Source organism: Pongo abelii, chromosome X, assembly GCF_028885655.2.
Source record: "Pongo abelii isolate AG06213 chromosome X, NHGRI_mPonAbe1-v2.0_pri, whole genome shotgun sequence".
Taxonomy (NCBI): Eukaryota; Metazoa; Chordata; class Mammalia; order Primates; family Hominidae; genus Pongo; species Pongo abelii.
In genome coordinates, this window is record NC_072008.2 from 146,690,009 (window position 1) to 146,704,670 (window position 14,662).

General features: G+C 40.7%; 1 pseudogene; it reads right to left on the bottom strand.

Annotated features, from left to right (window-relative positions):
- Positions 1–250: 250 nt before the first annotated feature.
- LOC129052840 (small ribosomal subunit protein eS17-like) lies at positions 251–6,397 on the bottom strand (annotated as a pseudogene).
- Between the last annotated feature and the right edge of the window lie 8,265 nt (positions 6,398–14,662).

Consider the following 14,662-nt stretch of genomic DNA (forward strand, 5'->3'; position numbering starts at 1 on the left):
TTATATAATATTCAACTATTGCTCTACAGACATTTAACACCCAGTCTACATCCCTTTTGGTTAAAATGCTGATGACTACATGATCAGATAAATTACAATCTTAAATAAAGGTGGGTAGGCATAGTAAACTGAAAACTGACAAAGACCTTTACAACTCTAACTTTCCAAATAATGAGAAAATTATAGGAAATAAATCTTTTTTTTCTGTTGTCCCAGGTTTATTAAAATTATTGCACCATAGCAAAAAGATTCAAACAGCTCCACGTGGTATTTTAAAATTCATCCTAACTGTAAGCTGAGTGACTTGCAGTTTGGACAGACTGCCAAAGTCCAAAACCCTCAGCATTTCCTCAGTGTCCAGATCCTCTTCAATGATCTCCTGATCCAGAGTTGTGATAATTCAGAAACATAATTATCTCTCCTTTCTCTGCCCTTCTCCTGCAACTTGATGGAGATAACCCTCACTGGACCTCTCTAAATCTCTTTCATCAGATGTGTGACATAGCCTGCCATCTTGTTGTGGAGCTTCTTGTTGGGAATAATGGCAATCTCCTCGCACACATGCCTTTGTTCATGTGGAAGTAGTTGCCCAGGCAGGTATAGTACTTTTCAATGATGATCCAGGCTGCCTTCTTCGTACTTTTGGTGCGAACGTGGTCCAGCTTGGCGGGTCCTTGCTAAAAGAGCCAAATCTTTTCTTCTGAAACTGCCCATTTAGAAACATCTAGCTCTCTGACACTTTCTCACACGATCCTACAATGAACTTGTGGGGTAGGTACTACAATTATCCCCATTGGACAGATGAGGAAACTGAAGCCCAGAGAGGTGAAGTGACTAGTGACTAATGTAAGGACACACAATGAGTGGTAGAGGCATGATTTGAACCTAAGTATGTACGGTTCACATACAGGTGATCGTTTTACTCCAGCCTTAAGAATGGGTCAGAGGTCATGCATGGTGGTTCAAGCCTGTAATCCCAACACTTTGGGAGGCAGATGTGGGAGGATTGCTTGAGGCCAGGAATTTGAGACCAGTGTAGGCAACATGGCAAGACCTTGTCACTGCAGAAAATTTAAAAATTAGCCAGTTGTGGTAGCATGCACCTGTAGTCCTAGCTACTTGGGAGGCTGAGGCAGGGGGATCACTTGAGCTTAGGAGTTGGAGTCCAGCCTGGGCAATATGATGAGATTCTGTCTCTACAAAAAATTTAAAAATTAGCCAGTGTGGTGATGTGTGCCTACAGTCCCAGCTATGCAAGAGGATTGCTTGAGCCCAGGAGATTGAGGCTGCAGTGAGCTGTAGTTATACCATTGCACCCCAGCCTGGGGGACAGAGCAAGACCCTGTCTAAAAAAGGATAGGTAGGCTTTCAATGTGTGGATTTTAACTTTATTTATTTGTTTAGAGACAGGATCTGGCTCCGTCACCTAGACTGGAGTATATTGGCACGATCATGGCTCACTGCAGCCTCAACCTCCTGGGCTCAAGTGACCCTCCTGCTTCAGCCTCTCAAGTAGCCGGGACCACAGGCATGCCACCATGCCTGGCTAATTTTTTATTTTTTATTTTTTAGTAGAGATGAGATCTCACTATGTTGCCCAGGATGGTCTCAACCTCCTGGGCTCAAGCTACACTCTTGTCTTGACCTCCCAAAGTGTTGGGATGACGGGCATAATCCCCCATGCCTGGCCTCAACACGGATTTCAGTCTTGGTAGAAGTAGACAGAAAAATTGCAAGGACATAGTAGAATTTAACACAACTATTAATGTGCTTGACCTATTGACCTTTATAGAATCTTCAATCCAGCAATAGAATACACATTCTTTTTGAGCACATTCAAACTATGAACCAGAATAGACCATATTCTAGATGATAAAACAAATCTCAATATATTTGGAAGAATTCAAGTAATACCAAGTCTGTTATATGACCATAAAGGAATTAAATTAGCAATCAATAATAGAAAAATCTCCTGAAATCCCCAAATATTTATACACTAAATAACATACTTCTAAATAAACCATGAGTGTCTAAGAAGAACTCGAAAGTGAAATTGGAAAGTAATTTGAACTGAATGCAAAGGAAAACACAAAATTTGTTGGAAACTGCTAAAGCAGTGATGACGGGGAAATTTGTACCGCTAAACACCTATGCTAGTAAAGAGGAAAGGTTTCAAATCAATGGCCTCAGCATCTACCTGCAGAAACTAGGGGAAAAAAGAGCAAATAAGCTCAAACTGAGCAGAAGAAAGGAATGGAAATCAATGAAATAGAAAACAGAAAAACAATTGAGAAAATCAATGAAACTAAAAGCTGTTTAAATAAGAATAATAAAATTGATAAATCTCTAGGCAGACTGATGAGGGAAAAAAAGAGAATACACAAATTATCAGTATCAGAAATGAAGAAAAACGACATCATGAAAGATCCTACAGACATTAAAATTTTCAGAGCCTACTATGAACAAATTTATGCCAATAATTCAATAGCTTAGATGAATGGACTTTTTTTTTTTTTATTTGTGATGGAGTCTCACTTTGTTGCCCAGCCTGGAGTGTAGTGGCCTGATCTCAGCTCACTGCAATCTCTGCCTCCTGGGTTCAAGCAGTTCTCCTGCCTCAGCCTCCCGAGTAGCTGGGACTATAGGGAAGTGCCACCATGCCTGGCTAATTTTTATATTTTTAGTAGAGATAGTATTTTGCCATGTTGGCCAGGCTGGTCTTGAACTCCTGACCTCAGGTGATCTGACCACTTCGGCCTTCCAAAGTGCTGGGATTACAGGTATGAGCCACCATGCCTGGTTGACAAATTCTTGAAAGACATAAACTACCAAAGTTCCCACAGGAAGAAATAGATAACTTGAATAGTTCTATATCTATTAATGAAATTGAGTTTCTAGATAAAAACCTACCCACAAAGACAATTCCAGGCCCAGGTGCTTTCACAGGTGAAATTTATCAGACATTTAAGAAAGAAATGATAGCAATTCTATACAAAGTCTTCTAGAAAATTGAAGAGGCACCTGTAATCCCAGCACTTTGGGAGGCCGAGATGGGCGGATCACCTGAGGTTGGGAGTTCAAGATCAGCCTGACCAACATGGAGAAACCTGTCTCTACTAAAAATACAAAATTAGCCAGGCATGGTGGCCTGTGCCTGTAATCCCAACTACTCAGGAGGCTGAGGCAGGAGAATCACTTGAACCCGGGACGCGGAGGTTGCAGTGAGCCGAGATCGTGCCATTGCATTCCAGTCTGGGCAACAAGAGCAAAACTCCATCTAAAAAAAAAAGAAAAGAAAATTGAAGAGGAGAGGATACCTCCCAACTCAATCTATGAGGCCAGCGTTACCCTGTATTAGTTTTCTAGGGCTGCCATAACAAAGTACCACAAACTGGGTGGCTTACACAACAGAAGTTTATTGTCTCACAGTTCTGGAAGCTAGAAGTTCACGATTAAGGTGTCAGAGACATTTGAACCAGAGCAATTTTATTTTGAATAGGGGCTGGATAAAATGAAGATGAGACTTGCTAGGCTGCATTCCCAGGAGGTTAGGCATTTATAGTCATAGGATGAGATAGAAGGTTGGTGCAAGATACGGGTCACAAAGACCCTGCTTATAAAATAGGATGCTGTAAAGAAGCCAGCCAAAACCCACTAACATGGTTAGGCTTTGTGTCCTCACCCAAATCTCATCTTGAATTGTAATCCCCAGGTGTCGAGGGAGAGACCTTGTGGGAGTTGGTTGGATTATGGGGGTGGTTTTCCCCATGCTGTTTTCATGATAGTGAGTTCTCACGAGATCTGATGATTTTATACATGGCAGTTTCCCTTGGGCTTTTCTTCTCTCTTCTGCTGCCATATGAAGAAGGTCCTTGCTTCTTCCTCTGCTTCTGTCATCACTGTGAGTTTCCTGAGGCCTCCATGGCTACACAGAACTGAGTCAATTAAACCTCCTTCCTACATAAATTACCCAGTCTCGAGTAGCATCTTTATAGCAGTGTAAAAATGGACTAATACAATAAATTGGTACCCAAGTAGGGAGGCACATTTCACATTGAAAATGTGAAAGTGACCTTGGAACTGGGTAACAGGCAGAGGGTGGAATAGTTTGGAGGGCTCAGAAGAAGACAGAAATATGTTGGAAAGTTTGGATCTTCCTAGAGATTTGTTAAATGGTTTTGACCAAAATGCTGATAGTGATACGAACAATAAAGTCCAGGCTGAGGAGGTCTCAGACAGAAATGAGGAACTTCCTGGGAACTGGAGCAAAGGTCACTCCTGCCATGCTTTATCAAGGAGACTGGTGGCATTTTGCACCTGTCCTAGAGATCTGTGGAGCTTTGAACTTGAGAGAGATGATCTGAAATTGGAACTTATGTTTAAAAGGGAAGCAGAGGATAAAAGTTTGGAAAATTTACAGCCTGGCGATACAGTAGAAAAGAAAAACCCATTTTCCAGGGAGAAATTCAAGCTGGCTGCAGATATTTGCATAAGTAACAAGGCCAAGACAATGGGGAAAATGTCTCCAGGGCATGTCAGAGACCTTCATGGCCACCCTTCCCATAACAGGCCAGGAGGCATAGGAGGGCAAAATGTTTTCCTGGACCAGATCCAGGGCCCCCTTGCTGTGTGGAGCCTTGGGACTTGGTGTGCTGTGTCCCAGCCACTGCAGCCATGGCTAAAAGGGGCCAAGGTACAGTTCAGGCCATAGCTTCAGAGGGTGCAGGCCCCAAGCCTTGGCAGTTTCCATGTGGTGTTGGTCCTGCTGGTGTGCAAAAGTCAAGATTTGAGGTTTGGGAACCTCCACCTAGATTTCAGAGGATGTATGGAAACTACTGGATACCTAGGTGGAAGTCTGCTGCAGTGGTGGAACCCTCATGGAGAACCTCTGCTAGGGCAGTTCAGAAGGGAAATGTGGGGTCAGTGCCTCCACATAGAGTCCCCACTGGGGCAATGCCTAGTGAAGCTGTAAGAAGAGGCCACAGTCCTCCAGACCCCAGAATGGTAGTTCCACCGGCAGCTTTTACTGTGTGCCTGGAAAAGCCACAGACACTCAATGCCAGCCTATGAAAGCAGCCAGAAGCGGGACTATACCCTGCAAAGCCACAGGGGCGGAGCTGCCCAAGGCCATGGGAGCCCATCTCTTGCATCCGTGTGACCCGGATTTGAGACGTGGAGTCAAAGAAGATCATTTTGGAACTTTAAGATTTAACGAATGCCCCATTGAATTTCAGACATGGATGGAGCCTGTAGCCCCTTTGTTTGGGCCAATTTCCCCCATTTGGAATGGGTGTTTTACCCAATGCCTGTACCCCCATTGTATCTAGGAAGTAACTAACTTGCTTTTGATTTTACAGGCTCCTAGGCAGAAGGGACTTGCTTGTCTCAGATAAGACTTTGGACTGTGGACTTTTGGGTTAATGCTGAAATGAATTAAGACTTTGGGGGACTGTTGGGAAGGTGTGATTGGTTTTGAAATGTGAGGACATGAGACTTGGGAGAGGCCAAGGGTGGAATGATATGGTTCAGCTTTGTGTTCCCATTGAAATCTCATCTTGAATTGTAATCCCCAGGTGTTGAGGATGAGACCTGGTAGGAAGTGACTGGATCATGGGGCGGTTTCCCCCATGCTGTTTTCATGATAGTGAGGGAGTTCTCACGAGATCTGATTGTTTTATAAATGGCAGTTTCCCCTGGGCTTTTCTTCTCTCTCCTGCCACCATGTGAGGAAGATTCTTGTTTTCCCTTCCCCTTCTGCCATGATTGTGAGTTTCCTGAGGCCTCTGCAGCCATGTGGAACTGTGAGTCAATTAAATCTCTTTCCTTTATAAATTACCCAGTCTTGGGTATTTCTTTATAGCGTGTAAGAATGGACTAATACACCCACCAAAACCAAGATGGCAAATAAAAGTGACCTCTGATCATCCTCACTTTTTATTATATACTAATTATAATGCATTAGCCAACTAAAAGATAGTCCCACCAGTGCCATGACAGTTTACAGATGCCATGGCAATGTCTGGAAGTTACCCTACATAGTCTAAAAAAGGGAAGAACCCTCAGTTCTGGGAAATCCATGCCCTTTTCCCAGAAAACTCATGAGTAATGCACCCCTTGTTTAGCATATGATCAAGAAATAACTATTAGTGTACTCAGGTGAGTAGCCCATAACGCTGCTCTGTCTATGGAGTAGCCATTCTTTTGTTTCTTTACTTTCTTAGTAAACTTGCTTTCACTTTATTCTATAGATTCACCCTAAATTCTTTCTTGCATGGTCTGTTAACAAAGGTATCAATCAGCAAGTTTTGTTCCTTCTAAGGGCTGTGAGGGAGAATCTGCTGCATACTTCTTCCCTAGCTTCTGTGGTTTGCTGGCAATCTTTGGCTTGTAGACACATCACTCCTAGTTCTCCTTGTATCTTCACATAATGTTCTTCTTGCCTGTGTGTGTGTGTGTGTGTGTGTGTGTGTGTGTGTGTGTGCATGTGTGTGTGTGTGTCTAAATCCTCCCCCTTTTTTAAAATGAAGAGTCACATTACATTAAGATCCCATCCTTCTCCAGTATGACCTTATAATAACATAACTGATTATATCCACAAGGACCCTTTTTGCAAATAAGGTCACATTCTGAAGTACTGGAGGTTAGGGCTTCATTATATAAATCTAGCATACACAATCAACCCATAATACCCTGAAACAGAAACCAGCCAAAGGCATTCTAAGGAAAGAAAATTACAGTACAGTATCACTCATGAGCATGGATGCAAAAAATGTAAAGTCATACAAAGCACTAAAAGCCTATGTTAGAAAAGATTTGATTTTCAACAAATGGAATCTGACACTATATTAAAAAAATAATATATCATGACCAATTGAGGTTTATTCCAGAAATGCTGGGTTGGCTTAACATTAAAAAATCAATTAATATTATTAATATAATTCACTATATTAACAAACTATGTATGTATAAGAACAGACATACTTATATATGTAAACATATATGTGTATACACACTTATAGGTGTCTGTATGTACGATCATTGCAATATATTTGGAATAAATATTATATAAAAACTAACATCCATTCTTCATTTTAGAAACTCAACGAACTAGGAAAAAAATGGGAACTTCCCCAACCTGATAAAAGGCAAATATAGAAAACTTACAGCTAACATGATAATTAATAGTGAAAGACTAAATCCTTTTCCCTAAAATCAGACTCAGATGGCCGCTCACCATACTTCATTATAAATGAAGTTTCTGACCAATAGTATCAGATAAGAAAAGGGGGTGGTGCAAAGAGAGGCAAATTGGCATGTCCCTCTTCCCCTCCCTCCCCCATCAGGGCCCAGCGGGAAGCTGAGCCTGCACCTACATCCAGCATCAATGAGGTGGAATGAAGCAGTGTGAAGTGAGGTTATTAGGTATTCTGATTACTCTTTCCCCAGCTGCTATCAGAGGAGCCCACTAAGAAGCTGAGCCTCCACACCTATCCAGCATCAATGAGGTGGAACAGGGTGTGTTGTGGCAGAGCTAGTAGGCTCTCTGATTTCTGGCCTCCCCTAGCAGTGGGGAGCTGAGTTCCAATGCAGGAATGAGGCTGAATGAGGCTGTACTCTGCCTTCTTCAGGAATGTGTTAATGGGGTCAGGAGGAGAACTGAACTTGCAGCTGCAACACTTCAATCTCTGCCTCCATCATCACATGGTATTCTCCCCTCATGTCTTTATGTCTCTGTGTCTCTTCTCTACTTATAAAGATACCACTCATTTTGAATTAAGGGCTCACCCTACTCCAATATGACCTCGTCTTAACTAATTACATCCGCACTAATCCTATTTTCAAATAAAGTCACATTCATAGGTACTGGGGGCTAAGACTTCAACACATATTTTTGTGGGACACAATTCAACTTATTACAATTATGTTTAATGGTTGGAGCAAAAATTATAATATCATCTAGGTGGTGTTCAATATAGAGAAAATAATTATGACATTTACATTTTTTAATTGAGAAGGGCAGAGACCTAAATGGAAGTACAGTTTCAATGAGTAGAAAAATATCAAAACAAGTAGACTCGATGTTATGTATTTATGTTATAACGCCTAGCTCAACTACTAAAAGAGAACTATACAAAGAGATATCTTAGGAAACAAAAAATCAAAATAGAATTCTTAAAAATGTTCAAGTAACCCACAAGCAGGCAGGCACAATGAAGAAAAGGAACAAACTAACAGAAAACAAATAATAGCATGGCAGCTTAAGCGCTAACATATCAAAACTTAAGTACAAATGGTTTGAATACACCAATGAAAAGACAGAGATTGAAAGAGTGGATAAGGTAAATTGCCCAACTACACACTGTCTGGAAGAAACTCATTTCAAACATAATGACAAAGGTAGATTGAAAGTAAAAGAATGAAAAATATACCATGCACAATCTAATTTTAAAAAGCAGGAGTAGGTATATTAATATTAGATAAAGTAGACTTTGGAGCAAAAGAATTGCTAGGGGCAAATTGGACATTATATAAAAATGAAAGGAACACTCCACAAGAATACGTATTTATCCTGATATGTGTATACACCAAACAACAGAGCTTCAAAATCTATGAAACGAAAACTGATAGAAATGAAAGAAGAAATACACAAATCCACAGTAACAGTAGGGGACTTCAACACACTACTCTCATCAATCAATATAACTACTACGCAAAAAATCAGCAAGTATGTAGGAAAACTGAACAACAGAATCAACCAATATGATCTAATTGACATATATAGAAAATACAATACTCAACCCAACAGCTGCAGAGTAAATATTTTTTTTCGAGTGCCCATGGAACATTCACCAAGAAGGACCACATCCTAGTCCATAAAACAAACCTCAGCATTTTTTTTTAAAAAAATGAACATACGAAGTATGTTCTCTGACCACAGTGGAATCAAACTAGAAGTCAACTACAGAAGGTTAACAGGAAATTATTTAAACTCTAGGAAATTAAACAGCATACTGATAACCCATGGATCAAAGAGGAAACCGCAAAGGAAATTTTAAAAATACATAGAAGTGAATGAAAATGAAAGCACAACCTATTAAGACATATGGGACACAGCTAAGCTAAAGCTGAGAGGAAAATGCATGGTAATAAATGCTTACTTACAAATAAGAAAAGGTCTCAAATCAACAATCAACGTTCCTACCTCAAGAAACTAGAAACTGAAGAACAAAATAAACCCAAAGCCAGCAGAAGGAAAAAATAATAATGATAAAAGCATAAATCTAGGCAATTGGAGAAAATAGAGAAAATTCATAAAATGAAAAGATGTTTCCCTGAAAAAAATCAATAAAATTGATGACCTTGTACCAAGACTAACAAAATAAAGACTGAAAACTCAAATAGTCAATATCAAGAATGAAATGAAAAATGTTACTACAGATCCTGCAGCCATGGAAAAAATAATAAGGGACTACTATAAACAACTTTACACTCATAAATTTAACAACTTGGAAGAGATGCATCAACTCCTCCAAAACCACAAATTACCAGAATTCAGCCAAGATGAAATAGACCATATGATATTGATGTTAGGATAGGCAAATATATCAATAGAACCGAATAGAGAAGTTGGCAAACTTTCTCACAAAGGGCTAGATAGTAAATATTCAGTCTCTGTTCGAACTACTCAACTCTACTGCACAAAAAGCAGCCATAAGCCATACTTGCATGAGCATATATGTGTTCCAATAAGACTTTATTTATGAATACTGAAGTCCTAATTGTATGTTTTGTGTGTCGCAGAATATATTTCTTTTAATTTTTTGCAATCATTTAAAAATGCAAAAAACATCCTTAGCTTGAGAGTCAATAAAAACAGCACATAATTTGGTTGGAGACAAGTAGGATGATTCACACGGCCACGGAGACTTAAATGTGGCCACATTACCTTAGAGGGATTTTAGGCAAGTCATCCAAAAAACTAGGTAATGGTGACGGGTGGGAAAGAACAAAACGAACCACTGATGTGGTGGCTATGGGGAACAACTTGGAGGAAGCACCTTCTCTCTGCCATGTGGGTCAACAGAATTGAATATGTGGAGAAGAGGAGGCAGTGGCAGATCAGATTGGAAAGGCTCTTTATGTGGTGTTAAAGAAACCCCCTTTCTCCAATCACAGCATCTTAGCCTCCCCACTGCCACCCAAACACCAATGGAGGTGTTGGGGTTGTGTTTTGTGATGTCTCAGACACTCCAGGGCTACCACTGGCTGGAGCAGTGCCTAGATAACCAAACAAAGCTTAAGAGTGTGGCTTGTCTTTGCCCCAGGGAGGCTACATACAGGGAGGGGAAGAGCCCTGGGACAGACCACTGGGAGGTTTCAACTTGGCTGAGATTTACAAGCAAACCACAGATATTTATCACAGATAAGGACCAACCAATAGCAAGAGCAGAACAATCAGCCACAAGTGCTCAAGATGAAAAGAAAGAGGGGACAACCCCCTGCCAGTGCAAGTGCAGAGACAGTTGCCAGGTCAGATGACCCTACTTATGCTTCTTCTCTTCCTCCCCATACGTTCCCCCAAGATCACTACCCTCTCCTGGCCTGGCACAAATCCCTCCTCAGCCTGCATCCCTTATGAAGCCCCTCTTCCCATCCCATCTCTAACCTCTTCCCCTAAACCATTGCCCGTCTGTGCTCACTCTGTTGCCTTCCCAGGTACACAAGACAGCCATGAGGATATAAATTACTCCTTTACCCTTCTGCGGGCAAAAAAAAGTCCTCTGAAACATCTATTACCCAATCAAGAAAGCATAAGAGAGGGGAAAAAGCCAACAATAATTGTCTGTTACCACATGTTGACTAAGAAATGAAATCAGAACCAAGAGATCCCCGGAGAATGCCACCAATCCAAGTAAGCCCTGTGTGTAAGAAGGGAGGGAGGGAGGTGGAGTCCCACGGTTAGCCAGACATTCAAAATAAGGACAGGGGGAAGACTGAACATGGAAGACAAATTTCCTCCTCCACACTTCATCCCACAGGCAAATGGGAAAAGGGGCTTGGTGTTTCTACATGTCGGGGTGAGGGAGCAGGTAGGAGTAGAAATGGGAAGGGCCCAGCTGGGTCGAGGTGTGCTGTGTGGACGATACCAATGTAACAGTGACAATCTTCCCACAAAGGCAGACAACAAAATCACTTCCAGGCCACCTTTCTCACAGTAGTATGTGTTGTACCTCACCCGATGCTGTGAGCACCTGAAGGCCTCAGAAAGACCAAAAAAAGTACCCTACAGGAAGTCACCAACAGTATCACCATGCAATAAAATAATAGTGTTTGGAAGCTACAAACGCAACACCAATTGGGGCACTCACTAAGAAACTTAGGGTGGAGCAGTGGCCTTCCAAAGGCAGGGTAGTGAGAGTGGTGCCCCCACCCCAGTGCAGGCAATAATAGGTAGCATTATCTCCCTGTTTTTAGGAAATTTTATTTTTGGAGAATTTTAATAGTAGAATAAAAGTGAGTAATAGTTGATCTTGTTTTTATTAGTAGACATAGACAAACTATCTCAAAAATCTACCTAGAAAGGTGGAGGCCATAGAATAAATAAAACAATCTTGAAGAAAGAAGAATAACATAGGAACACTGACTGTATCTAATATGAAGTCTCACTACACAGCTACAGTAATTATGACAGTGTGGCAGAGGGATAGATAACACTGATAAATAGAGCACAAAAAAGAATTCATAAATAGACTCACAAAGAAGCCCAACTTATTTTTGACATCGTTGCAAAAGCAATTCAACACCATTTTAGAGTAATCGGACACCCATAGACAATAAATAAATAACATCTATCCAAACCTTGTACTTTAAGCAGACATTAACTCAAAATGAATCACAGACTTAATTATAAACTGTAAAACTCTAAAACTTTTAGAAAAAAAGCCTAGGCAAGATATAGGGCTTGCTGAAGACATTTTAGACGTGATATCCAAAGCATAGCCCAAAAAAGGAAAATTTAATGAATAAGACCTCATCAAAACTAAAAGTTCTGCTCTGGGAAAGATGCTGTTAAAAGGATGAAAAGACAAGCTCCACAGAATAAGAAAATATTGATGAACACTATCTGACAAAGAGCTTCTATCTAGAATATATAAAGAGCTCTCAAAATTCAACAGTAAAAATGAGAAAAATTCAATTAGAAAATAGGCATTTGTGGAGATAGTTTAAGCATGCTCAGTAGCTGCTGGTAGGAAAGTAAACAATGTGAGGGAAAAGTGCTTTGTTAACTAGACATTTCCTTAGTTATCTAATGAGAAGTACCTCTGGCTGACTGCTAAGTTTTTGCTGGCCACTTACATTTCTTTAGTCCAACAGATGGGTGAGATGTCCAGAGCCATTTTGAGGTCAGTAAACATCCCCAACTAAGAAAAAGCATTTCGGGAAATCAATTGAACACAAAGCTAGGGAATTTAACACCACTCTTCAGTTCTGTTTAGACAAAAATCTGGGTAAAATGTTTTAATTCTTTTGATTTATACTAGATAACATTATTATGATATATATTGTTGTATGGATTACATTAATCGCAATATAAAGTTATGTAAATGGTAACCACAGTTTTGAAGCAAAGATTCGAACTCATTCTCTGCAGAATGCAAGTGAGTGTTTGACCCAGGACCAGAGTTATATATTTTACTCTACTTCTCTAGGTATACACAGTGGGTGCTCAAGAAGTACTCATTGTGAATACATATTTGAATTTTTAAATTTATGTAGAAATGTATTTTCGTGAGTGGACAAATGTATCTCAAAACAAGTTCCGAAGAATATTTAATTTTTCCCACAGTAAAGGAAGGGAAAATAAAGTGGTGCTTCTCGCTCTTGATAAAATATCAGTATTCACTAGCAGGGTTCCCTCAGTCATCAACATGGATACATGATAGGTTTATCTTAAATTAGTTTTTAGTATTGTATGGAGGCAAGGACACTAAGCTGGTAACCAAAAGCCCCAAGTCCTAGTCCACGTTCCACCACTAACTCCTGGTGTGGCTTTGCTGAAACTCCTTCCCCTTTCTGGGCTTGCATTTCCATCTGAAAGATGTGGGATTTGGACTAGAATATGACATCGGCCCTTTCTTGAAATTCTATGAGTGTGTGTGTCTGTATCTTTTTATTTATGTATTTTGGTGGATAAAAATGCTTTTTTGGGCCAGGTGTGGTGGCCCATGCCTGTAATCCCAGCACTTTGGGAGGCCAAGGCAGGAGGATCACCTGAGTTCAGGAGTTTGAGACCAGCCTGACCAACATGGAGAAACCCTGTCTCTACTAAAAATACAAAATTAGCCTGGTGTGCTGGCGGGTGCCTGTAATCCCAGCTACTCGGGAGGCTGAGGCAGGAGAATTGTTTGAACCTGGGAGGTGGAGTTTGCAGTGAGCCAAGATAGTGCCATTGCAGTCCAGCCTGGGCAACAAGAGTGAAACTCCATCTTAAAAAAAAAAAAAAAAAAAAAATGCTTTTTTGATTAGGGTCTATAACCTAAGCTAAGCAATTACATTTAATAACAACAACAACAACAGCAAAAGGCAACATGGGGAGACTCCGTCTCTACATAAAACTAGAAAATTATTAGCCCAGCATGGTGGAGTGTTCCTGTAGTCCCTGCTACTTGGGAGACCGAGGTGGGAGGATTGCTTGAGCCCAAGAGTTTGAGGATGTAGTGAGCTATGATTAGGCCATTGCACTACAGCCTGAGTGACAGGGTAACACCCAATCTTGAAAAAAAAAAAAAAAAAAGAAAAAGAAAGAAAGAAAAAAGAAACCCTGTTTTCTGTATGCTTAGGCACAATTAAAAGACTGAATAAATTCCATGCTCAGCGAATCACAAGAGGAGGGGATCTTGGAATCTGGCAGCTACTGATAAAGTAGTCAAAGGAAGTCACTGAGAAGCAACAGTTTCAGTAAGTAGTTTTCCTATATACTGCAACTTGGAGTGTCTTGCTAATATTTGTGACTAAAAATATTGTAGCTTGTTTAGTTTAACAGTCCCTGTGGAGATCAAATGCTGGAATTTCATGAGCTTTCAAGATCTTAAAATCATCATGAACAGCATGCAGCCATGTCTGTCCAAATCTCAATCTGGTCCTGAGTTTATTAGAACACAACAAATGAAGCTGAGCTCAGTGGCTGTGGGAGGTTAAGGCTTAGAGGCAATACTGGAGTTCTTATTCTATTCTTGTTGGATGTTCCCCAATAGCTCTCTAGGGTCTAGGTATAACGATAAAAGAAGCTAACTTTTTCCTTTCTTTTAGAATCCTTCCCTGAAAAGAACTTCCAAGTGCCTTCCCAGACCCTCTCGGAAAGGAAGCCCCAGACCCTCTCAGGAGCCTGCCCCAGTATTATGCAGCCCTTACTGTCCAAGCCATTTCGCTTTAGTTCTGACACGATTTCTTTGGGTTAGTGTTCAAGCTGAAGTCCTGGATCCTGGGGTCAAGGGGCCTAAGAGTCAATCATGGTGGTGACTTTAGTTCAGTGTGGATAGAGGGTTTGGTACAGATATGAGAAGAATAAGGACCTGATGACATGCCAGGAATCAAATTGGTTAAGTCTGGAGGTAGTGTGTATAAATGCGCAGGATTACAAAATGAATTGGACTAGAAATCA